General features: G+C 38.7%; 1 protein-coding gene and 1 pseudogene across 1 annotated transcript in view; both read left to right on the forward strand.

The window, feature by feature from the left end:
* The first annotated feature begins 401 nt into the window (after window positions 1-401).
* Window positions 402-26642, forward strand: part of LOC150099304 (neuropilin-2-like) — a 75840-nt gene continuing 49599 nt past the window's right edge. Inside the window, exon 1 of the mRNA XM_090404306.1 lies at window positions 402-452. The gene's annotated coding sequence lies outside the window, so the exon portion shown is untranslated. The remainder of the gene's footprint in view (window positions 453-26642) is intronic.
* On the forward strand, window positions 25628-25800 carry LOC150099305 (U2 spliceosomal RNA; annotated as a pseudogene).

The following is a 26642-nucleotide window of genomic DNA, read 5'->3' on the forward strand; positions in this document are numbered from 1 at the left end:
ACAATATTTGTAGCATCTAAAACGTAATTTTTCATGTCAGTTTGTGTATAATTTTACTGATTAAAAAGTTACGCGCGAACTAATTACCAATATTATTCCCCATTCTCAATTATCCACCGAAGAACAAAATATTTCAATGTATCTTCAGCATCCTGTAATTCCTTTTGCTTTTCTAGCTAACCCATTGCGAGTCACGCTCATTAAGAGGCGGGTACCAGATGTTTAAATCCAATTACCGTACAGACAGAAAAATATGTGGCTATCTGTTGCTCGCGCTCCATTAGACCGTCGATGCTCTGATTATATGGCAAATTAAGAAAGACATTTTGAAATTGCTAATGGAAGTGTTAGAAAGGTTAATGTCACTTTCTTCCTATAGGTGGTGCTGATGTCGTCTCTACTGCTGTTGTTGCCACTCTCCCATGTCACTCATACCAATGCTGTCAGCGCTGGTAAGTACCTAAAAGGAGTGCTTGTGTGTGTGTGTGTGTGTGCGCGCGTACAAGTTTGCTAAAAATAAATCCAATTATCTTTTAGAACAGCGACGTGATAAGGAATGGCGGGGGAGGGGGAGATAGGAACACAGATTGATTTTTAGATGGTAGTGGTTGGGATTATTTAGTGTTTATTGAGTTAACAAAGTTTGAAAGTTAAGATTAATTGCTTCGTAGGAGGTAGTCAGTTGACTGTTGGGAAAGTTATGCTAGTCATATATGGAAGATTACCATCTCCACATATGATTTTACGAAACTAACTATAAAAAACCCTAAAGGATAAAGAAATATAATTTCTTTCAAATTGTAAAAAAAAAATTACCCGTTTTTTTTTTTAATCTATTTAAAGAAGATTTGAGAACATCACTTAAAATATAATAATAAAATAAAATAAAATAAAATATAATATAATATATAATATAAAATTAATCAACTCCTTGTCATAACTTAATTGTAATATTATGATGTTGAATATTTAAAGGTGTTAGAGAGAATATTTTAAAATTTTTTAAAAATTATTTTTTTCTAAATTTTATTAAAAATCTTAAAGTAAAATATAATTTACAATATTATTTCTAAAAAATAAAACTTTTTTTCTTGATAATTTACAAAACGAGTTTTATGACGTCACATCCATTTTATACAGGGAAGTTTTGTCTATTCCATAAAATGGAACTACAAATTTCCTTGAATAAGTAAAAAATGCAAGCAATATCCTTTAGTTTCGACAGTTTCGATATATATTTCTTTGACAATAGAAACGACACATACATTGCACATACCAGAAATATCAGTAAGCCAAACTGCATCACGGTGTCCTCGATACAGAGCAAAATGGTCAACAATAAACCGGAAATAGGAAAAGCCAATCTATTATTAGCCGGACAGTAAACTAATGGATTTTCTGATTCACGCTGAGTTCCAGTTTAACTTCTGATGTCGGAAGAGCCTGACGATGGTTGTAATAAGTTCTAATCGTTTGAAACAGGGCCAAAGAACTGCCACAGCTAAATCATAATTGACTAAGGCTGTTCCATTTTCTTTCTTCTTTTTTTTAAATTTTATTTAATTCGATGGTAACTATTTATCGAATTAACTTCATCGAGTACTTAATGAGTAACAAACTAATTAATGCCGGTAAATTAACACCCTGCAGTACATCAGCATAAGGTCCGTTTTTTTGTAATGTTAATAACCTTACAAAGACCAGCTTTGGAAAAAAACAGTATTTGTAAGATAACATAAAATGAATTTCGGTAACAAAAAAGGATGAAGATAATGTTATTTAAAATTTCGCTTTTTGGACTTATAATTGGTTCAACGTATCCCTAGTATGGTTTCATGCAAACATCACTTCAGCTTAGCAACGGCAAAATTTAATTTTCGTCAAAACAAAAACAACTCCTGCGTGAAAATTAATTATCCTATATATGCGGTGTGTGTGTGTGTGTGTGTGTGTGTGTGTGTGTGTGTGTGTGTGTGTGTGTGTGCGCTGGTGTTTCTTTGTCATGGTGAAAAGCTTTAATTTAGATGAATGTTTGAAGATTTTAAAAAGAAATATATTACTGAAGCTACGGTGTTTGCAAGGCCACAAGAGAACGTATTAAACCTAATCATATATGCGAAGGGCATATTTTTAACAGAAACCTACTTCTACTTGTTAACCTCTTATTTAGTTATTTTAAATGGTGAAACTTGGTCTCTGGAGATGGTAAACAGGATGATGATGAATATCAGTGTTTTGTAAGAACGTCTTTTACTTAGTATCTCATTAAAAACATCATGATTTGTGTATCCTTTGGATGCAACCAATGATATTAAATGTTCAACAACATCCCCCTTGGGGAATATGTGTCTTGTTGAATTGCTTGCTACAAGGGTATTTTAATTACCTGCTCCAGGATCTTATTACCAGCAAGTAAGAGATGATTGAGAAGTTGTTGCGTATATAATTAAAGTTGACTAATGTGTAGCAAGAATAAATTGAGTATGATATATAGAACGTTGATATCCCGTCTTCCGTTGGTAATATAAATAATTAAAACTGAGTTGTTTTGATACATTTTCTGGTTAGTTAGTTGTTGTGATGAAGCATATATATATGCTTCATCACAACTACGGTGTTTGCAAGGCCACAAGAGAACGTATTAAACCTAATCATATATGCGAAGGGCATATATGATGAAGCATATATATATATATATATATATATATATATATATATATATTTTTTTTTTTTTTTTTTTTTTTTTTTTTTTGGTTTTATTATCTTTGAAATTGTCTATTAAGAATTATCGGAGATTTTTCTCAAATTGGAAATTTTCTATGACCGTTATTAGCAGACCGTTGCCATGACAACAATAAAGAGAAGTGTCCTGGGTTTTCCTAATGATTGTTTGGTGAGTGAACAGAAGGTCTTTTCTATAGATTGCTGGTCTGTCCGGCAAATAGTTTTCTATCTGAACTCAATTATTCTGCTTCCTGCACGTCTTCCTAAGAAAACACACTCCACTTAAGTTCATGTTTTCAGAGAGTGCATGTCAAGACCAAATGAACACACTTGACTGTGTTGGGAACATAAGCTAACGACAGACTGTCTACTTTAACCAGCTTTCTCTTCTTCGGGTGTTCACTAGCCATAAACTTCAGGTCAAGTTGTGTAGAGAAGATGTCTACTATTATTTCACACATAATATTCGACATTCTAGAAGAATAAGGCTGTGCCCCAATTATCGATTGAGCGGAAAATTTTCACAGGTTTTTAAATTTATATAAATAAAACAAATTAAAATCTTAAAAATTAATTTAGATTTTCAAAGCTCGTTTAATAACTTAAATGAATTTTAAGTAATCTAGAATTTAATTCCCACACCTTAAAGTTTTTCTGAATTCATCGTATAAGAATATCTAATTGAATTTCTTGAGAGGGTCGACAAAAAGCTATCTTTCAACCAACATATCAAGACTGCATGTGCAAAAGCATCTAAAGCCATAGCTCAGATCTACCCGCTAATAATTAATAAAAATAGCAAGCTCAGCAACAGAATCAAATTGCAGCTATACCAGATGACGATTCGTCCTATAATCACCTATGCCTCTCCAGCCTGGAGCCACACCTCTAATACTAACATTATTAAGATACAGCGAGTGCAGAACAAGTGCTTGAGAATGATTTTGAACGCCCCGTGGTATGTTAGAAACAGCCAACTCCACAGAGACACAAATATTCCCTATATTCTCTCTTATCTACAATCCTTAGCTTCCAAATTTTTTCTAAAGACGTCCACACATCCCAACGATTTGGTTCAACAAGCTGCAGCATACGAGCCAATGGTCATATTTAAATATAGAAGACCAAAAACTATATTAGCCTCCTATAGCGATACATAATCTCCATGCCCATTCAGGGCGAGCAAACTGCTCGTAAATTTTACCCTCACTGTAACCACGACAGATAGCGGGGAATATGAAAAGCATCTTGCTTCACCCCTAAAGATAATAAATGTCAATTGTCAATTGAGAGGGTGGATACATTCTGATTGAGGAAGGTTGGATATATCGTATGTGTAGCGTCTCGTGATAGTCCTTGATGATGATGTGCATTCGTACCGTAAGTTAGATGTCATTCAGTGGTGATATCTGGTCTTAGAGCTACTGTGGGAACTTGTAAACTTCGTTTCTCAAGAGAATTCGCCGTAAAGTCTATGTTTCCAAGTCGCGGTGTTCATTGTAATTTGAGTGTTGATTGTGGTCTCACGATAGTCCTTTAGTGTGATGTATTTTGTGTTTATACACTATACGGAAATCCTTGAGATCCTGCTCAGGTAAGCATATATTTGAATATTTTAAACATGAACAATTTAAGTCCCGATGACTTTATCCAATCGCTGAATAAGAAGCTGGCCCTCGACCTCCTCAAAAAACTGTTGAAGAAATTTGAGGTAGAGTGGCCAGGGTTTCTAAACCTATATTCAGCAACAGACGACTCCACAGAAGGGGACAACTCAACACCAGGGGAAGAAGGGAAGACGAACCTGATAATCTCTGCTCCCACTCCAAAACATGATACAGAAACCCATGCACGGAAAAAACATAAAACAGCGGAGACTCAGATAAACGAGGGGATAGAAGATAACCCTAATACTGACCTCCCCACACCCAACAACGAAAAAGTTCCTCCAACTGTTCTACGGTAAAAAGAACGTTGGACGGCCCTTAGGCTATTATGCAAAACTACCAAATTGTCTTTTCATGGGCAAAAAACGTAGACGACGGAATTAAAATCCAGCCTACCACAGTAAGCGACTACAGACTCCTCACAAAAACCACGGACGAGTCAAATATTAAATATCATACTTACTCACTGAAGTCGGAGAAAAACCTAAAAGTTGTACTCAGGGGAGTAACATAAAATATCTGCACAGGTGAAATTACTGAAGACCTCTGCCTCCACGATCTCCCACCTGTCAAGGTTAGCAGAATGCTACGGGCTGACAAGAGTCCAATGCTCCTAGTACTCGTTGAGATACCCAAAACACACCAGAACATATACAACATAACAACGATCTGTGGTCTGAAAATCACAACAGAACCACTAAAGAAAAGAGCCTCGTTGGGCCAGTGCTACAGATGTCAGAAGTACGGACACGCACAGAAACTCTGCAGAGCAGACTACAAATGTGGGCAAAACCACTCCACAGCAACCTGCTCAAAACCCAGGACCTCACCAGCGAACTGCGGGGGCCCCTACCCGGCAAACTACAGAGGCTGCAGTCACTACCCTAAGAATAAAACAGGCAACAAAATGAAACAGATCTCTCAACCCTGCCCACAGGCACCAGAGTTGAAGGCTCCCCAGTTGCCTGACACCCAACAAAAGACAACAAAATACCAGCTCACACAAATGGAAAATACCACCAGTCTGGAAAGCCACCGTCGAAGCAGGTCATACGCCGAAGTAGCCCGCTCATCCAAAGATATCCAGCAGGACCAAATTCTTCCAAACATGACAACAGTCATCACAGCCTCATTGGCAAACATACTTCAATAAGTCAAACCCTTCACCAAACTCCACAAAAAGATTTCTAAAAGAAACCCAAACCATATTATCAATGCTTGTTAATGAATAAAACTAGATTACTCCCAGACTCACTAAAGATCGCCGCTTGGAACTCCAATGGCCTAAAAAACAAGACGCTGGAGCTTCAAGAATTCTCTCACAGATACAACCCTGACATGATCCTAATTACTGAAACTCATCTAAGACCTGCAGACAACCCAAAACTGAGAGGCTACACACTATATAGAAATGACCGACTGAACTACAGAGGTGGTGGTACAGCCATATTTATCAGGAACTGCATCAGGCACAATGGAATACTCACCCCTCTAACCTCCAACCTAGAACTCACCGGTGTCGAAGTCCACACAAAACTCAACTGGAAGACTTAAAATCTACGCCGCCTACAACTCCCCTGCTAAGACCCTGCTATTTTCCGACTTGGATGCTGTACTAGGTCCAAATGAATCCATCATCGTCGCTGGGGACTTAAACTCCAAACATCCCTCCTGGAACAGCAGAACCACAAATAAAAATGGCCATATCCTCTTCAGCTACACAGGATTAAACAACACTCTCGTAACAGGATCCATTGAACCAACCCACCACAGCCCAACTGGCATAGCCGACATCCTAGACATCGCCATCCTACACAACATCAAATACCAGCACAGCATTCAAGCACTGAACGAATTATCATCAGACCACAACCCAATCCTACTTCACTTAGGGAACAAAGACCAGTCACCTCCCACCCAAACCTCCATTATCTGGGAGAAACTTAAGAAAGTGCTACCTGAACACATTGGTCCGGTTCCCCATATAAAAGCCAAGGAAGAAATAGACACGGCAATAAAGAGCATCACCAATCAAATCAATAAAGCCATAACAGCAGCCACAGTATCCACGATTACCTACAAACAAAGTCGTCTCTCGGAAGAAATCATGGACTTAATAAGCGAAAAAAAACAGACAAAGAAAAAGATATCGCAACACTCGTTCTCCCCATGACAAAACAGCCCTGAACAGATTAAACAAATCTGTCCGAGAAGCTCTCCAGAACCACAGGAACCAACAATGGGACAACAAGCTCACCTCCATCTCCACATCTGGCAAACATCATAAACTCCATCCTCAAATGGCAGCACTTCCCCCAGTCATGGAAAATAGCTGACATCATCCCAATTCACAAACCATGCAAAGACCCACACCTACCTGAAAATTACCGTCCCATTAGCCTGCTATCCAATTTAGGGAAAATAGCTGAGAAAATCATCGTCATCAAACTCCAAGATCATGTCAACCAACTAAATATCATTCCACAAGAACAATTTGGCTTCCGTTAAAATCACAGTACCATCCAACAGATTCATAGAGTGGTAGAATACATCACCACAGGATTTAATTGGAATCAACACACTGGAGCCGTCTTCCTAGACATCTCAAAGGCCTTCGATAAGATCTGGCACTAAGGCCTCCTCTACAAACTTATCATCGCTAACCTTCCACTAAACATGATACACCTGATCAAATCCTCTCCAACAGGAGGATGCAAGTCAAAATCAATGGAACAGTCTCAACCCAACGGAAAATCCTCGCTGGAGTTCCTCAAGGATCACTGCTAACCCCGATCCTGTTCAACATCTATATGGCAGACATCCCTCAAAATCCTTTCACATCCACCATCGCCCTTTATGCTGATGACACGGCTATTCTAGCCAGATCTCGTAACCAAAACACTACAAGATACCATCCTGAATCTAGAAAAATGTTTTAAAGACTGGCGACTACAATTAAACCCTCAAAAAAGCAAAACAATACTCTTCACAAGAAGACGAGCATCCCCCAAAGGAGATATCACCCTGTTCAACTCCAAAATTCCCTGGAAAACTGAAGCAAAATACCTCGAATAATTCTAGATAAGCGATTATGCTTCAACAGTCACATCACGAGCACACGTACCAAAGCTTCAAAAGTTATCGCCCAGCTATACCCCTTTATCAACAGACACAGCAAACTAAGCTCAAGAAACAAAATTCTACTGTACAAGACAGTGATCCATCCCACAGTTATATACGCCTCCCCATCCTGGAGCCATACCTCCAAGACAAACATCTTCAAGCTACAAAGATTACAGAACAAATGCCTGCGAATGATACTGGACACCCCATGGTTCATCAGGAACGCCCAGATCCACCGGGACATAAATATCCCCTACATCTCTCCACTACTACGCTCCCTAGCAGAAAAATTCTTTATGAAGACATCTACGCATCCAAACCAACTAATTCAGCAAGCCGGAAACTATGACGGTAATGACCACTGGAAACATAAAAGACCGAAAACCATCTTAACACTCAACGACGTGTAACCACTTCTGCCCACTCAGGGCGAGCTAAAATAGCTCACAAATCTCTCCCATCACTGCTCCAGTAACAGACAACAGGGAATATGAAAAGCGACAAGCTTCACCCTCTGCGTCATATATGTCCTGTGTCCTGTGTCCGAGGCTCGGCTATTGCTGTTACCATCTTGCCTTGATCAGAGCCTTAAAAAAAATTGAATTTGTTGATCTGAGGTTAAGATGGCGGCTCACTTGTTAGTGCTGTGATTACGATAAGACGATTTTAGTTTTGATTCCTACTTTTGATTCCTACTTTGCAGGGTGTGAGGACCACACCCTGCAAACTATACGGGCTGTATAGCATTTCCCCCAAACCAAAAGATACAACTCAAAACCAGTAAACCTCTTCAAGAACGCACGTCCTCCGATCAAACCATAGTCTCCACAACGGATGGCAGATCGTATGCTGAAGTTACAAGATCAACCTTCCAAAAAGACCCAAAATCAAATCAGTCACAGCAAACCAATAAACCTATCCTATTGAACATAACAAGCCACTTACGTGAAATGCTTGCTGAACACCGACAAACCAACCCAAATCAAAAAGCCAAGGATATCATCTTAAGGCACACACACAATCACTCTTTATGGAAATTCTTAACGGATAAGTCTAAAAGGAAACCGAAATCGTTACAAATTGTTTCATGGAACGCAAATGGTTTATCTATCAAATTACAGGAGCTGCAGAAACCCAAGCAGACATCATACTCATAAATGAAACACATCTTCGTCCAAGTGACAAAATCAGAATCAACGGTTATAGCACTTACCGTACAGACAGATGTTTTGCTAGAGGTGGAGGCACTGCCATCTTTGTGAAAAGAAACATAAAACATAATTCAATAGCCGAACCCCAAACAGAACACATGGAAACTTCAGGAAATACATATGGAAAACACAAGCAGTATTACGATATATGCAGCCTACAACTTCCACCCAAATAAAAAAACTCCTTGAATCTGACTTAGATGTGATACTAAATACAGGCAGAGCAGTGATTATAGCCGGAGATTTTAATGCCAAACATTCAGTCTGGAACAGCAGAAACTCAAATATTAAGGGAAGAATACTCAACTCTTACACCACTTCAAGAAATATAACAGTAATAGGACCCACACATTACGGAGCAACCGGATGGCCTGGATATAGATATAGCTATATTAAAAAACATAGCGCACAGCTATCAGATACAAGCAATCAACGACTTAAGTTCTGATCATAACCCCATCATATTACAACTAGGCACCATACAAGATTTAACAGAAAACACCACTACATTTATAAATTGGAAATAACTTCCCTCAACCTTCCAGTCCAATACAGCATATAACATCTACCGAAGATATAGAAAAAGCAGTGAAAACTTTTGAAAAACAACTACTGACAGCTATAACACAGGTAACAAATATAACCAAATGTGCACCATTAAATAAACTCCCAGAGGATATAAAACGTCTTATCCAAGAGAAAAACAGATTAAGAAGACAATATCAGCGAACAATAGACCCAGCGGATAAACAAGCAGTCAATAGAGCAAAAAACCAGGTTCGATATGCCCTAAAGGATCACCATAACCAACTCTGGAATAACAAAATTCACCAATTAAACACAGAGGATTAATCAATATGGAAAATCATGAAATCACTCCGTTCAAAGCCTTTCACACTTCCTCCAATCCAAGGTGAATAGAGTGTTTTCTACAACGACGAGGAAAAAGCTGAAGCATTTGCTGACAGCATAGAAAAACAATGCAGCCCCAATTATATCAATACAGATATAAATTTCATAAGTAAAATCCACACCCAAGTGCGTAAAATAACTCAAAATGCCTCACTCCAATCCAATAACAAATCCGTGTCACCAACAGAAATATATGAGATTTTAAGAAAACTAAATAACAAAAAGGCTCCGGGTCCAAATGGAATAACAAACAAGGTGCTCAAGTTACTTCCCCGCAAAGAGGTTATGCATCTGGTAGCCATCATTAATGCCATACTCCGGCTAAATTATTTCCCAGAGCGATGGAAAATTGCCGACGTTTTCCTAATTCCCAAACCTGGAAAAAATACAGTTTCCTGAAAATTACAGACCAATCAGCCTTCGTTCATGCATAGGTAAGATATCCGAACGTGCTATTCTCACACGGGTTCAAGAGGCAGCAGATATCAACCATGTCATTCAAGATGAACAATTCGGCTTTAGGAAATATCACTCCACAACGCTACAAATTTATAGAGTTGTTGAATATATAACCCAAGTGTATGAATGGCACAAACTGGCGCAGTTTTTCTGGACATCACTCAGGCATTTGATAGAGTGTGGCATCATGGACTAATTTTTAAACTACACGAAGTTGGTATTCCATTACCACTAGTTCTACTTATCAAATCATATCTAAATAACAGAAAATTTAAAATAAAACTCAACGGTATCAGATCCACAGAGAGGAGAATCACGGCCGGAGTCCCTCAAGGCTCTCTGCTATCTCCCCTACTCTTCTCTATATACATGGCGGATCTCCCCAAACTGTTCCCAGCTATCCCCGCTCTATATGCCGATGACACAATCATTATAGCCAGATCCTTCCGTCCACACCTGGCCACAATCAAGCTGCAGAGAGCAGTCAACGAGTTGGAGGATTGCTACACCAAGTGGCGTATCGCAATTAATCCAAACAAAAGCTCTGCAGTACTTTTCACCAGACGTAAAGCAGAACCGAATACAAGCATACAAATGTTTGGTAAAATCATCCCTTGGCGCAATTCTACCAAATATCTGGGAATTCATCTCGATAGACGTCTAAACTTCAAGTCATTTATGGATAGTGTCGCCACTAAGGCAAGTCAGACCATAACACAGCTATATCCATTTTTGAATAGGAACAGCTTCCTAAGCATAAGCAACAAAATTCTCCTTTACAAATCAGTAATCAGACCGCAACTAACTTACGCCTCTCCAACCTGGGGTCACACAACTAAGAGCAACATCAACCAACTTCAGATAATACAGAATAAATGCCTAAGAATGGCATTTAATGCCCCATGGTTCGTCAGAAACATCCAGGTACATCAAGAAGCCAATCTTCCAGATATTAAGACCTACATGACAAGCATTGCGGAAAAATTCTACACAATCACGGATAATCAGCTAGTTCAACAGGCAGCGGACTACAAGCCCTCAGATCGTTTCAAACATAAAAAACCGAAATCCTCCATCGCAAGAGAAAGCTGATACAGCCTCAATGCTCACAATGAGCGGGTAAATTACCCACAATAATCTCATCACCCACAATCTAAAATCCAGATGAAGGGATAAAGAGCCAAGGACTCAGTCCATCAACCAATTAAGTTCAAAGTTCAAAGTATTAAATTTGCTGTTCTATTGTATGTCATGGATCGTGAATATTAATGTTCTCCTTTTTATTAAGGGCAATTTGAAGAATTGAATTCTTAGTTTGATGATAATACTTATTCTATTATGTCATTATACACTGATAAAGCACTATAACTACCCGCCTAATGTCCTGCTGGGCTGCTTTTCACATCGATAACAAGACAGGGCCGTTAATTGCCTTAAACAGCTGATGTCAGTTTGGATGTGCATCTATCTATAAGTTATCCAGTCCATACTCGAAAACGATACAATGTCAATACATCAGAGCATGTATAATTGTTCAGTTGGTTAATATCTGGAGAAATTCGCCCGCATTTCAAGAGGGGGTGTTGTCTATGCGTTCCTCGTATCAACTCCATAGATTCTGGGTCAAACGAAATGACACTATAGTCCTGGAAAACTGTCTAGGAAGAGATGCAACATACCAGAGAATGTGCAAGTGATCTAATACGTGCTGTCAATATGTTACACCAATTTGCATAGCATAAGTCAATACGCAACAGGTCCCGATTTTGACCAGCATCAGTGGCATAGCTAGAGCTTTTGCCGCTCCTCTCAATACACACCAAAAATACTACAAAAAGTCAAAACGATGTATAGGGAAATAAATTATGTTTGTTTTGGAAGTAAAACTTTTATTCCAACATTCTAAAATGTTATTTTTCTTGCTGTTCTATAGAGTGTATGGTAAGATTTCTTAAACGCAAAGTGTCGCCCGAGGCGAATCGCCCCCTCCTCCCCCACCAACTACGCCAATAGTATTACATTAGTTTCATAAGATGGTGCTATACCTGTCCTATGGGCCTTATGGCCGCTGCATCAGGAATCGTGACTCGTTAAACCACCACACCTTCTCCTGGTGTGCTGCAAGTGACACCAAAACAGTTGCTGTCGACAATGGCTTTCGATGAGGGCAATGTGTCTCGCTGTCCTACGGATACCAAAATCCCATGTGCGTGATCTACAACGCTGTTTTCACATCGCTGGTATATTGCAACATCGACTGGGACACCGTCACCTGTTGCACCCTTTGCTAACCTTGAACATCCAGTTTCTGTGTTCCTTTACAATTTTATCGGGTGGATGGCCGTATTTCAATGATATATGGTTTATAGCGCATAATAGCTATAATATACTATACTAATCTCTAAACCGAGAAACTAATCTTTCCTATTTTTTTTTACATTTATCCTCCCCCCCTCCTCACTTTATACAAGCAAGCCTTGAGTGCAGTCTTATTCTATGGAAAAGTAGCGTAGTGGCTCTCATTGACCTACTTGGAATGTTGCTCCAACAGTGGAGGGTCAATGACTGGCATAAGGAAATGCCTTTGGTGCTCTTTTGTGTAAGTTAGCCAAAATGACACTTTTTTTTTTTGTTTCTTTGTGCCTTTCCGTGAAAGTCATCTATCAGCTACATGTTTCCTCCGGTAAAGAAAGTTCCGTCGAACGTCTTAATGTCAACTGCAAGCAAAGGTTGCTGTAACCGGAAGTGAAAGTTTCCAAACAACCTTAGTTGTTATCAACAGTGATTTTTGCACAAAACTGTTGACAAAGCAATGAAAGTTATTTCAGAAAATATAATAACAAATAAAACCTATAGTAATTAAAAGGATTATAATGAAATGAAAATAATTCAATAAATTATCTTAAATATTTAAAAAAAAAAGAAAATATAATGCAAAAAATTAAGTACACCAAACGGTAATAAGCAAGAGACTATTATATTAATATTGTCGAAGATGTTTTTTTATTTTTTTATTTTTATGGTGTTTTTATGGTGGAGGAACTGATTGATTGACCGGGAGATGGACTACCGATCTGCCATCAGATTATTCTGCTTTTCTTTACTAAAAGATTGATTGAGTGCAGGAGATCATTGGAGAGATTAATAAAGTTAAGTAAAAGTGAGTGCGATCAAGAAGAATATAAAAACTTAGATCGCCGTCGTTTGTGACGACTGACTGGACATATCAGCAGCCGTTAAGCATAAGGTCAGGCCTAGACATGGACTTCCCATTTGAAGACCTAAATTTTAAACAACTGCTCGCAGTATTCAGACAAGTCGGAATACTACACACCAAATGGCCGGGCAGAGTACAGATCCCGGCAACCGAAACAGAGATGAACAACCCCTCTGACCCTATCCCCTGCACGTTTCTGCTAAAAAGAGAAGCCAGCCAATGGACACAGCGGCGCAAAACAAAGAACGAGTCCCGCCGGTAATCCTAAGAGCCAAAGCACAATAGTCGACAATTTCGGAGGCCATGAGAAACTCCGAGATTAAGTTCAAAACAGCCAAAAACTCCAACGAAGGAGTTCGTGTCCAGCCCGAAGGGACATCAGACTACCGTATGCTAACAAAGCTTATGGACGAACTAAAGACCCCATACCACACTTTCGAACTCAAAAGAGAAAAAAACCTAAACGTTGTCATCAGAGGACTGGTAGAAGAAATCACTTCTGAAGAAATAGCCATCGACCTTAGATCTCAAGGACTGGAGCCCATAAAAATCTCAAGAATGTACCTGGCAGACAAGCGTCCCATGCCGCTGGTTCTCGTAGAAATTAGCAAAGAACAACGAGAGATTTACGATTTCAAAACAGTATGCAATCTCATGATAAAAACTGAACCACTCAGAAAGAAAGCAACAGCAGGACAATGCCATCGCTGCCAGAGATATGGGCACGCACAGAAGCTATGAGCAGAGCGGAGTACAAATGTGTGAAATACGGGGACAGTCACCCTTCTCACGCATGCTCCAAACCAAACACCACTCGACCACATGCGCAAATTGTGGTAGCCCACACCCAGCGAACTATAAAAGCTGCACTCTCCACCCAGCTAACCTGACAAGAAACAGAAAAGCAGGCACTCCACCACCTCAAAAACGTGCAACACCCCTGGAAGAAGGAATCCCTCTGCTAACAACATCACACAGCTCATATGCTGCAGTAGTTACCTCAAAGGCCAAACCGGCAGAACCTACTCCCAATAATCAAAACTCAGCTGCTATCCTAGTTGCCACCCTAGGGGAGATGCCAACGGCTTTCAGCAAGACCAACCTCAATCAGAGTGATACAAACAAGTTCCTAAAAACACTCAAGTAATATTCTTAATGATAAGCAATGACTAATACGCCTACCTCGAATAACTTCACACAGATCGCATTCTGGAATGCTAACGGCCTAAGCAACAAACTCCTGGAACTACAAGAATTTACAGTACGATACAGAATAAACATTCTCTTAATCAATGAGACGCATCTTCGGCTCTGCGACAACCCAAACTAAGGTACTACACACTACTTAAAAATGACAGGCTCAACTCCAGAGGAGGTGGCAAGGCTATTTTTGTCAAAAAAAGACATAAGATACAACGACATCAAGAAGACCACAACCATAAACCTGGAAGAAACTAGAATTGAGATACACACCAACAATGCAGGTACTCTGAAACTATTTTCAGTCTACAATCCTCCAGGCAAATCATTCCTAGCCTCGCATCTCTCCCAGCTCCTTGACACAAACGAAACAACAATAGTGGCGGTAGACCTAAACGCAAAACGTCCCGCATGGAACAATAAAAACTCCAACAACAATGGGAAGAGTCTACACAAGTTTGCTATGACAAGAAACATCATCAAAGCAGGTTCGGCCGAACCAACACACACTACAGACCGCTGGGCAGACCTGATGGGATATAACCATTTCCAGTCACACCTCGCACCAATTCCAGTTACAGGTGGTTAATGATCTTAGCTCCGACCACAACCCGGTACTACTAAGCCTAGGCGGGGAAACAGAAATCATCCCCAGTGACACCTGCACAAATTTCACAAAGTTCAACGCTACTCTCCGCAACCTCACAGGCCCCCATCTCAACCATTTCCTCCCCTAAAGAAATAGACACAACGGTCAGTAGACTGGAAAACACAATCCAAGCTGACTTAGCAGCAGCCTCCACCGTCACTGCTCCCGCTCAAATCAACCTGCTCCCAGAAGAGATTATAAAGCTAGTCCGCAACAAAAACAGGATCAGACGCCGTTGCCATACCACACTGTTCCCCCCCCAAGATAGATAACAGCTAAACAGGGCAACAAACCTAGTCCGATAGGCGATCAAAGATCACAAGAACCAGCTGTGGGAGAGGAAGCTAAGCTCCTTAAAAACCTAAGACAACACGCTATGGAAAATTACTAAAGCCCTCCGCAGTGATCACTACAGCATACAACTAATTCATGGAGAAAGGGGCATAGCCTACAGAGACGAAGAGAAAACAAAAGCTTTCGCGGACACCCTGGAGCTGCAATTCAGCCCAAACTACATGCATGCGGACTTGCGCTCCATTGAAAAAATATCACAGCAGGTGTCCCCACAAGGCCTATCGCCGCTTCTCTTCAACATTTACATCTCAGACGTCCCAAGCACAGCATCAATCACCATGGCTTTCTATGCAGATCACATGGCGATACTGACCAGATCACTCAGGTCACAACCTAGCCACACAACGACTACAAAACGCAACAACAAATCTCGAAAAATGGTTTAAAAAATGGAGGATAGATGTCAACGTCGACAAGAGCAATGCCATAGTTTTTATAAGAAGGAAAGCAGCTCACGACGGAGCAGTCACGATGTTCAATGCGGATATCCCATGGCAAAAAGAAATAAAATACCTGGGAATCAAACTAGATAATCGACTCAGCTTCAACCCCAACTCTATCCTCTACTCAACCGAAGAAGCAAAGTTAGCACAGAAAACAAACTAAGAATACACAAAGCAATCATCAGACCTACGCTAACGTACGGATCGCCGGCATGGAGCCACACCTCCCCCAGCAACATCAAAAGACTACATGTACTCCAAAAGTAAATGCCTCCGAATGATCTTCGATGCCCCGTGGTTTGTTAGGAACGCCCTCCTCCACCAAGACGGAAACGTATCTTCTTTTCTCAGCCAGACTGCTGCCAAGTACTTCGCTCAGGGGCATCACTCCATCCAATCCAACTCATTCTTGAATCATCAAACTACGATGAAAACGACAGAGGGAGACACAAACGCCCGAAGGCAGCTCTGATCATTGATTCAAACGATTCTACACCGCCCTAATTAGGGCGAGCCAGGCGCTCAAAATTTCTCCCAATAAATAATCAAAACCTCAGCGATGAAGGGATAAAAATCCAAGGGATTGATGTCCATCTCGCCATAGAGGTTAACAGTAATATTTTTATGGTAGGTTAAGTCGATTCATAAGTTGATTATAATTTATATATATATAGTTTAATTTGGCGAAGGCTGGCTGAGGTACGTAGGATCCTGGTGCCTGACTTTCGCTGAAGTGATACTATTAGTTTCTCCCCCACCACCACCGCTGACCAAAAACAAAAAACACCTAATTTTTCTGATCAACGTCATCAAACATCACATATGTAAAATACGCAAAAAAATCTGCTCACTGAGGAAGACCGAATCTATCTGAGAATTAGGAGCGTTTCTCCGCCTATCTACGTCAGTTCCTGGAGCAGGAAAGGCACCATCTAGGAGAAGAACGGTTCCTAAGGAGATGGTGCAGGCTACCGACCATATGCCAGATCACACAAGGGAGGGGAATTCAACTGTGTGTACATCTGTGACACCACTGTCCTTATAGCCTCTTAAATCCAGATTTTTCTTTGTTATCCTAGTATAAGTTCTTTTATTCCAATGTAGGGAGTGGCCTGAATTGTTTCAGGGCATTTCGTCCAATTATTTCCCTCCAATGCAAATCTCGTCCAATCCCTACATTTCGTCGATTACCTTTCTCGTCCAGTAGGGCATTTCGTCCAATCCTATTTCTCCAATTCTTCATATTAGTCCAAGAAGTTATAATTAACTTGTGATCAGTAATAATAGTCAGTTGACACAAAAGACGAGGGTGCAAGACAATATGCATGGTCCACCCTCACACGTTTGGTTAGGTTAGGTTAGGTTAGTTGACACAGGTGACAGTAATAGTCAGTTGACATCGATGGGGCAAATTGGGATTGGACGAAATGTCCGACTGGACGTAAACCTGGGCTGCGAGGGCCAATATCGAGGTGGTCCCAAGCCCTTTTCAGAGCGGGATCTCCAGTGCCAGGTCCTCCCTTTTTTTTTTTTTTTGTTCACTGGGTTTTATTGTTCCTTTTTGTTTTTCTGTCCTTTTGTTATGTTCTACAGATTTTTATACTTTGTGGATGGGTTTTATAGTAACTTTAATAGTCCAATTTATATATTTACTCTTGTTAGGTTATTCTTAGTTTAGTATATTTTTCCTTTTTTGGGATTTTTCCTTTAAAATGTGAAAAGTCAATGAGCGTTTTAGAAGCACCCCGAGTGTGTGTGTGGGGGGGGGGAGTCAACAGCTAAAACTGGTCAACTGGGGCCTTTTTCTCTCCTCTAACACTATACACCTCTATCTTTTTCCTCTCCTACACTATCCGCTGAATCTCAGGATCTTCTTTACTCCAAAGGCCAATGATGAGAGACTTGAACTCCCAAATTATTTATTATTATTAATATAATTATTAATTATCTGTACGATCCCTTAGGATCGTGTAGATGGTGTAGGCCACCAACCATATGTCAGATTACACGGGGGGAGAATTAAAGTTTACGTGTAATTGCAATATCATTGATCAGTTTTTCAAAGCTGATTTTGTCCTCAGAGATTTTGTCCTGATTTTGTCCTCAAAGCTTTTTTCATTCTGAAAAAAAAAAAACACAAGCTTTGAGAACAAAATCTATGGATTAGGCTTAAATCAGAGTATTACAAATAATAATGAAATTATGATTAGAAAAAAAAAAGTTAAATTAGCCATTTCCATTTGAAATCAATTTCGGATAACAACTGATCTCGAAAGTTAATGTGTTATTTGGGGGAGGAAGTGAACTATCATCAATTAGAATGCTTTCATGCATGACCTCTGAACTATTTAAACCATGTTACATCGCTTCTCGAGCCATTGCTGCTACACTTCAGGTTTCACTAATTACTTTTCGTGTCACCACGAAATCTTGATGAGATTTCGGTGTTGTAATTGAACTGAGAACACGCATACAATGCCATTCGAAAATTCTCTCACTGACCTTTATCCGAGTTGCTCAGTTTCCATAGCAACCAATAGCATATGTATGTTTGCAAGTAGTGCAAATGCAAATAGCGGATTTGCAAATCGTCTGCCTTTTTTTTTTTTTTTTTTTTTTTTTTTAATTTTAATTTTTGTTGTTGTTAAGCCTAAACTGCTTCGGTATTTTGTGTTGGACAAAACCCAGGTTTAAAGACTGTCGTTTGTCTTAAGACAATTTTAAGACTTTGAGAGTTGGCAGTGATAGATTATAATATGTATTAATGATCGAGGAAACCAGATTCTATGGACCAAGGCAATAAACAATCCATGAAATTTATTCAGTGAGGAGAGGCTACTTAAAGAAAAACGGGAAACATTTCAAGCTACCAAAGGTGCAATAAATCTTTACAGTAATCGATCCTATGCTAGAATCCCTTTCGTAAGAAAAATAGTTATGGAAATTGTCAAAACGTATTGATTTTCGTCTTATATATTAATATACATAACTGAAACTACAGAACAAGAGTAGAAGAACTGACTTTTTTGTTTTTACTCACCTTGTCTGATGTGACTCGGTTACACGTAAGAACAGCCTGTAGTTGTTTATAAGTTGATATCGGTTATGGACGTGATCTAAATTATGCATAGTCGGGAATTATTGTGAAAACGTTAACAGCGACATCTGGCGGTTTTCTTTTTCAAGGAGTATATATTATGATTATTAAGTTATATTGTGAAATTACGTTTTTAATTGTCTCAAATTATTTCCTGACTTGTGTTTTACAATTTAAAATAATAAACTGATTAATAAAAAAAGGAAATTAAGTTTGCTAATAAATTCTAAATTATTATAAAAATTAGAAAAGTAAAAACTAAAATTACTTATAAACACTGTAAACACCATTTATATATTTGAAGAACATTTAATGAATATCTGAAGATGTAAAATTATATTTTATCTCATCGTTTCTCGTGTGATTATTTTGTATAACATTTAATGAATATCCGAAGATGTAAAATTATTTTATCTCATCGTTTCTCGTGTGATTATTTTGAAATAAAATCTTCAGACAAAAATTTAAAATATTCGGAAATTTCCAGACATCCAGACAACATGTCTTCCATATAGTTTAACTCCGTTAGTATATCCTATTACAGTAATGGGCGTTCTGCTCGTACGAAAACTAAAGGACTCGTGTATCGAAAAATTAAAGCCTTTTAAGGCCAGTTATTTGTCATTTTACGGCAGAGATATGGTATTAAAAACGATCATTATCCCAATGCTCATGCATACGATTAACGTAACAGAAGTTCAAAGAAATGAACTTTATAACCCACTAATAGATTTTTTCTGGAATAATAGGAAGCATGAAACTAGAAATGATACTTCAAACCAACTAAGGGGGATTTTCGCTTCCCAATCTAAAATACGTATACTGTGTGAACACATTTAAAACCATAACAGAAGTCCTTCAGTTCGAACCACGCATCCGGAACTTTGATTAAGTACTTTCTGGGGCATTTTCTTCCCTACTTTGGGACCACGGATTATGCTGGTCCTCGCGCAGAGGTTCTGCCCAAGTGGTATTATCCACCATGTAATTACATAAAGAAGTTCACGACAGATGGTAGAAGCGTTTTTCAATTAAAATCACCAAAGTGAGACTGGGAATTTTTTCAGTTTTCTAGATATGACACTCCGCATCTCGGAACAAATGCGGAGGTATAATATTATTCAACAATATCAAAAATAATTGAGGACAACCATTTCACCGGGACTTGGCCCGGAGGATAGCCTACGGACATCTTTCGGTGAAGTGGGTAAAGTCGCGATGCAGACCTGGACCGTGCGATCCGTTCTGTGACGCTTGCCAGAACGTTGAAACGGTTGGACATTTCTTCTACTTCTGTCCCCCAGCTCAGCGTATCAGGCGAAGATTCAGTAATGTACTAAGCATCCCAATGCTGACCTTTGAGGAGGTCGTGTATTTACAGTTCCCGCAACCTCTTAGAAAAACGCAGAAATTCTTAATTTTCCTAGTAAATATGCTGAAGTTCCATATCTGGAAAGAGGAAAAAAACCGCAGATACGGGACGAAAATAGAATATACGCGAGAGTCCTCAGTGGGTTTTATTTTTACTTGCGTAGGTTCTTGGCACAGGAGAGATACCCGCTAGGGGATGGAAGGTTCTTCAACAAATGGTGCAAACCACCGATTATCTGTTTCATGACACAGGGTGGGGGGGGGGGGAATTAAACCTTGTCTATTTTTATAAAATAATTCTTTGGTTTTATAGTTCAAAAATAGGAGGGGATTGACCCGAACTGCGAAGGCCAATATCGAGGCGGTTTATCAGCTCCTTGAGCTGATGAACATAAATTATTTTGAATAATTTATGTTTATTCAAAATAATTTTTCATTTTTCATTTATGGCATTTTTTTAGGACAGGTGTGATGTCTAAGGACCTTTCTAGTCACAACCTCACGGTTAGATAGCTAAATTGGTCGACAGAGGCCTCTATAAACTTCCTGGTATCATACTCTACCTTTTGATCTCTTCCACTCTCACTACTTGCTGATCCCCAGCACTCTTTTATACTATAAAAGCCGATAATAAGGGACATGAACTCCCAAAATATCTTTAAATAAATTACGTTAAATACTTTATCTGAATCCTTAAATATGTCTTTGGTCCAATAAGCTTCACACCTGAATAAAACACTTGGATACATCGCTACCATTTATTAATAGGCTTAGGACATATTTGGTTACATTTCTCTTTAAGTTGGTGTGTATTATATAAAGAAATTTCAATTTTTTCCGGGTTATCTTTAATAAAATAAAATGGCTAATCCATTATTTTTTTAAAACTCGGTAACTATACTCCAAAAAAGTTTAGAACTATTTATGAAATGTTTGATTATATCAAAGTGAATCCTACAGGTGGCGCCACTTTAGAATTAAGAACTTCCGTGAGTGAATCTTTTTTTTCATTGTTTTATTGTTGTTTCATTACAAACAAAGTAAAAACCGCCAATAGACTCGGAAAACGTAAAAACTCATATTAAAACTAAAACGCATTTGGAAACACATCATGAACAGCATAAACAGGATATGACGTCATGCAAGTGATCTTGCGTGATGGAAACTATATTTTCTAAGTAAAACCTTTTAGGTAACTGATCGTGTCCTCAGGGCTCCCTTCAAAGTGAGTTATCGTACTACTCTACGAGAAGCTTGGATTTTGGCCTAGCAGCCTTTAAACGGGATGAGAAATCATGTATGGGGAAGTTGAGACCTACAAACTGAAAGGCAATTCGCTTTAACAACAACCAGGTTAAGCGATTGAGTTGTATCGATTGCAGAGTATTGATCGTTTCAAGGCTCGTTCACAAGAAGATAATCCCTTGGGGAGAAGATGATGGATTCTGTAGTTCTATCTATAGATGGATTCGGGTCTATAAACTATTTTCTAGATTCATCGAAAAGATTTATGCTCTCCTGCAAGAAGCCTTGAAGTACATCGACTTTGATTTAGTATGTGTTCGTAGAGTGATATAAAAACTAGCAAATAATTAGGGAGAATTTCTGAAGTATGTGCGAATGGAGGAATAGGTGGGAGTTAAATAGAAAGGGTACCCCTCCCATCCCAGTGAGTTCATGAGAGTAACCACCAAACGATAATTCAAAGGAGTTACTATTTAATGCTGGAAGTGTTATAACGCAGACCGCTAGAAGAATCATTTATTACTTTGAGTCCAGTCGCCAACTAGAGCAACTTTTTCTAGTTCTTAGCTAAGCAGGTTTCCGACTTAGTCTATCTGCAGCACAGGTAAGTAGGATTTCCACGCACAGGAAACACAAGCTGTTATATCTGAAAATATTGGATTTAATATCAGAAAACAGTACTAGTGTTAAGGTTTACGAACACGAGATGGCAGCACTTGTCAGCCTTACTCCCTTCCTGATGCCTTTAAAATCATCGATAGGCATGGACTCAGCTTTCGATGATGATTGGTTGAAAATCGGCTCCTCTCCTCTCCTATATCAATGCCTAATTCGTACTTAAAGTGCTCTGCCTACTTTCCTAAAGACATTAGAATATTTATTTTTTTTTAACTAAATTTATCATTAAACGAAAGAGATAAAAGAGCACCAATATACACACTTTCTTGGAGATAGTGCGCATTTCTAGTTTGTCAAGCTGCTTATTGCTTGTTTAGTCGCCTTCCCTAAAAAGGCAGTCCTTTTTAGGGGTGAAGACTGCCTTCTTCTGAAGCACAAAACAACCAGCGCCTGTTAAACCAGAGAGACTTTTAGCACTTGCAAATATTAGATGAACGCCTATATATCGAATAGAATATATTTTGAGAAGCCATTTCTTGATAGGATAATATTCAAGTACTGGTAAGTCTTTTGGAATTAGTGCTGAAGACAATACGCCACTCTATGAACAACATCTTTATTTCTCTACTTTCTTTCTTAACTTCTACATCATCACTCACCGTAGTTGGACGCATTTCAACTATGCATTGAGACGTTCATGAATGATAATAAAAAAGCTGTTTTGCTTTGCGAATTTTGCGACAGTTGACTCTGCCTAACTTTAGGCTGTGTTTCTAATGATAACATGCTTATAAAATCGCATTTCTTCGCGCTTTCTACACTAAACAAGTTTTTCGGTACTAATTTTATATCACTTAGAACATTTTTGGCAAATAATTTTATATGTAAATTCGCTTTCTTATACAGTATCCATAACATTCGAGAAAACGCAGGACCGACCCTAAAGAAACGGTAAGAAAGGGCCCCCGCAATTCATTATTTAAACTGTACTATTGCCGTAAGTGACCCTCTGCTAGCATATCGTCTTGTAAATTCATAAACTCAAAATTTTGTCAAGAAGGTTGGGGTCATTTGTGTTGACCTGTCAGCTCAAACGCTACGTTAAGAGATAAATAGGTTTTCCTTTCTCAAAACTGGAAAAACTGGTTAATGAACGTACCGCCCTTAGTTTTCTCTATGTAATTGTAACAAAGAACTGTACACCACCAACAATCAGTCCATATTTAGAGTTAAATATTCATGTCATGTGTGCAGTACTGTTTACGGACATTTACTAAAAACAATCAATTAATACAATAAAGAGAAATTTGTTTGATATTTTGGTAAGGTGATGTATATTTCTATTTAGTTTTTTTTTTTTTTAATTCTTCGTTTACTGGATAAAGTTTTACTCTTTGGAGGAGTTTAACTACATGGACGTGACTGTATTTTTCACAAACTCAATAAAAACAAAAGATTAAATAGCGAAATGCGAATTCTTCTTCGTTTTGACAAGAATATCTACTTATTATCATCAAATCTGTTTGCTGGGGGGGGGGGGGGGGGGGGAACCATAACTTTATGTTATTGTCTGACAGTTTTCAATAATGCGAGTATTTGATTAAGTCCCAAAATTTCAAAATTTAATCTGTTTCATTAATAATACTCCGTTCATCTTGGTTGAGGCTTTTCATCTTTGTTTAAAAGGCTCCCGTGTGTGTGTGTGTGTGTGTGTGTGTGTGTGTGTGTGTGTGTGTGTGTGTGTGTGTGTGTGTGTGTGTGTGTGTGTGTGTGTGTGTGTGTGTGTGTGTGTGTGTGTGTGTGAAATGATGACTAGCGCGTCGTTAGGGTACGGTTAGCATTGTTTACTATGATAGCCACATTAACACAGACAAAACAGTTTTGTTTCAATTGCTGGCCATATCAGCTGGAGCAAAACTGATAGCGTTATTACAGAGAGTCCTAACCGTACTGTGGAAAATAAATCACTTCACAACAGAACATAATAAGGTATAATTATCTTGCTCGGTAAGGTGTATGCATTTAGCATCTGTGAATCGAGCAACTGGCCCAATTAAGGAAAAGTGGAAATGAGAAACGACAGTGGATAAGGGAAATAAACGAACCAAAGAGAGAAAAGCGTAAAAAAAAAAAAAAAAAACTAACTACATCGTTGGGTGGAAGCCTTAGGGGAAATGGATACTCAAATAGAAGTCCCGTTATAAACGCATTCAAATTAAGTAGCGTTTTGCGGCTGTAATGGGAGCCATTAGCGATACACATTAAACAGGCTTATAAAGAGAGTGTTGTCAGCAAGCTTACAGATAAATAAACAGACAGTGGTACCGACATAGTTAAGAAGAGATGATGTTCACGTGCTAGAAGGAGCAATATATACAAAATATAAATAATTAAAAATGCTGTCATTTTTTAAATTCTTTCGTGCTGGGATTTGAAAGGCCACAGTTGAATTTCTTCACAACTTCTTTATCGCAAATAAATTCATCATTCTACAATATATATAATGATACTGTCATGGAAATGATATCGAAAAAAGCACGTCCTGTGGAAATGGCGTGTTACGTCCATAGTGTTAGACCTCTCAACGAAAGATCGTTCCATAATAAATTTAGTTTAATCCTTTATCCAAGTGTAAGCAAACAAAGTTTGCGCCTGAGGTATCTTCAGGACTGAGGCTGAACTCGTGGTAAAGGTGGACCAAGCTCTCATCACTCCTTGTCTTAGTATCTCCCATAATGCAAAGCACATCTTCTTGCGGACATGTATAATGCTATGCATTAAGGGAAGGTCGTGAAATCAGTTTAGTGGGTGGTCACGAATATGTTTTTAAACAAATTAGAATAGAAAATATCACGGCGTATCTCGTAGATTTGAGATCTTTAACACGTTTAGGCTGTGCGGTGCCACATTCCACGTTTCTTTCAAGAGGGAAATATTATGACTGTCAGTACTGTATTTAGTGGTGCTAAGCTACTTATTTTTCTCGTATTGACTATGTGGTGCATGTTTGGTTGCGGATACAGGGACATTTTCAGTCTTCTTCCAAAAGAATAGGCGTAATGAGCAAAATTCTGTTCATTGAAATGAATAAAAATGAATTTGTATGTTTTACGGCAATTACACCCTTTGAGTTAAATAAAACATTTCCTAATTTATGTTTTGTTGTTCATTTTCAGTTGTTTTTTTTTTCTATGGAATTTTTAAATAAATATGATGCAGCGCGAAGCAAAGGCGGAGTAAGCTATACGCACTTCGCCTTCTAAAATCATTTTAATATCTTAGGTGCCGATGGGGCCCCGTATTATATATTAAACCGATACAAATAAATACTACACTTTTCGTTTCTCAGCGTTTGGGTAACATAAGAGTGTAGTATCCGTTCTTATCAGCATAACATCTGATAGGGACCACAAGTTATTAACTAATTTTTGAAAGGCAGCAAAGTGCTTGGGGGCTTGCTCCACGTTGCCGTGAGATGCCTAGCATCGCGGTCAGAATAATTTAAAAAACGCTGGATTAGAGGAGGTGTTTCTAAGCCTTTCTTCTACCTGTTCCTACTTGGTCGATCTTTGGCACACACAAGTAGGGTTGGTCTCTAGGAAATTGGGAAAAAAAATGTTTTATTATCCTGTAAACTCAATGAAATCGAACGTAGAAACCACACTATTTGTAACAATAAATAGTATTAGGATTAGAGATCACTAGATGGCGACAATTGTCTGCCGTACTCTCTTTCCCGGATGCCAATTAATATCGTTGATAGTCTTAGGCCAGCTATCAATTAGGCCAGTTGATAGTCTTAGGCCAGTTGATAGTCTTAGGCCAGCTATCAGTAGGCAAGACTAAATAGCCTTGCCTACTCCCTTCTCTCTTTTTTTTTTTTTCATCAAAAATAGTCGAATTTTGTGAATGAGATTAAGTACAGAAGTCAATATAAGTGCTGGATATAATTCTACACAGACACATAAATAAACTCTAAACCGAATGATTATGGCATTGCCTATTTTGATGTCAATGTCAACGCATGAGCAAATATCTTAGAGTTCCAGTACTCAACACTGGAAATGACCTTGTACAATACCGTTTGACCCGTGTTCTATACTGTAGGTGCTTAAACTTTTTATCTGCGATTCCATTCCTTTTAAATAATCATGTAACCAGAGTAATGCTTGATGAAGTTTATTTCTGCAATAAATTAAACAAACAGAGAATGAAAGGTTGTAGTATATAGTCATTTCAATAATTCTGTAATAAATATCTAATTCATTCACATTTATCAATGTTTGTAGCGATCCCCCAAATACTTTTTTGAGACCCTTGGGAGGGGGGCGATCACAATTTAAGAACCGCTG

This window comes from Typopeltis vanoorti, chromosome 14 (genome assembly GCF_054136105.1).
Source record: "Typopeltis vanoorti isolate ZY-2024b chromosome 14, IOZ_Tvanoo_1.0, whole genome shotgun sequence".
NCBI classification, from domain to species: Eukaryota; Metazoa; Arthropoda; class Arachnida; order Uropygi; family Thelyphonidae; genus Typopeltis; species Typopeltis vanoorti.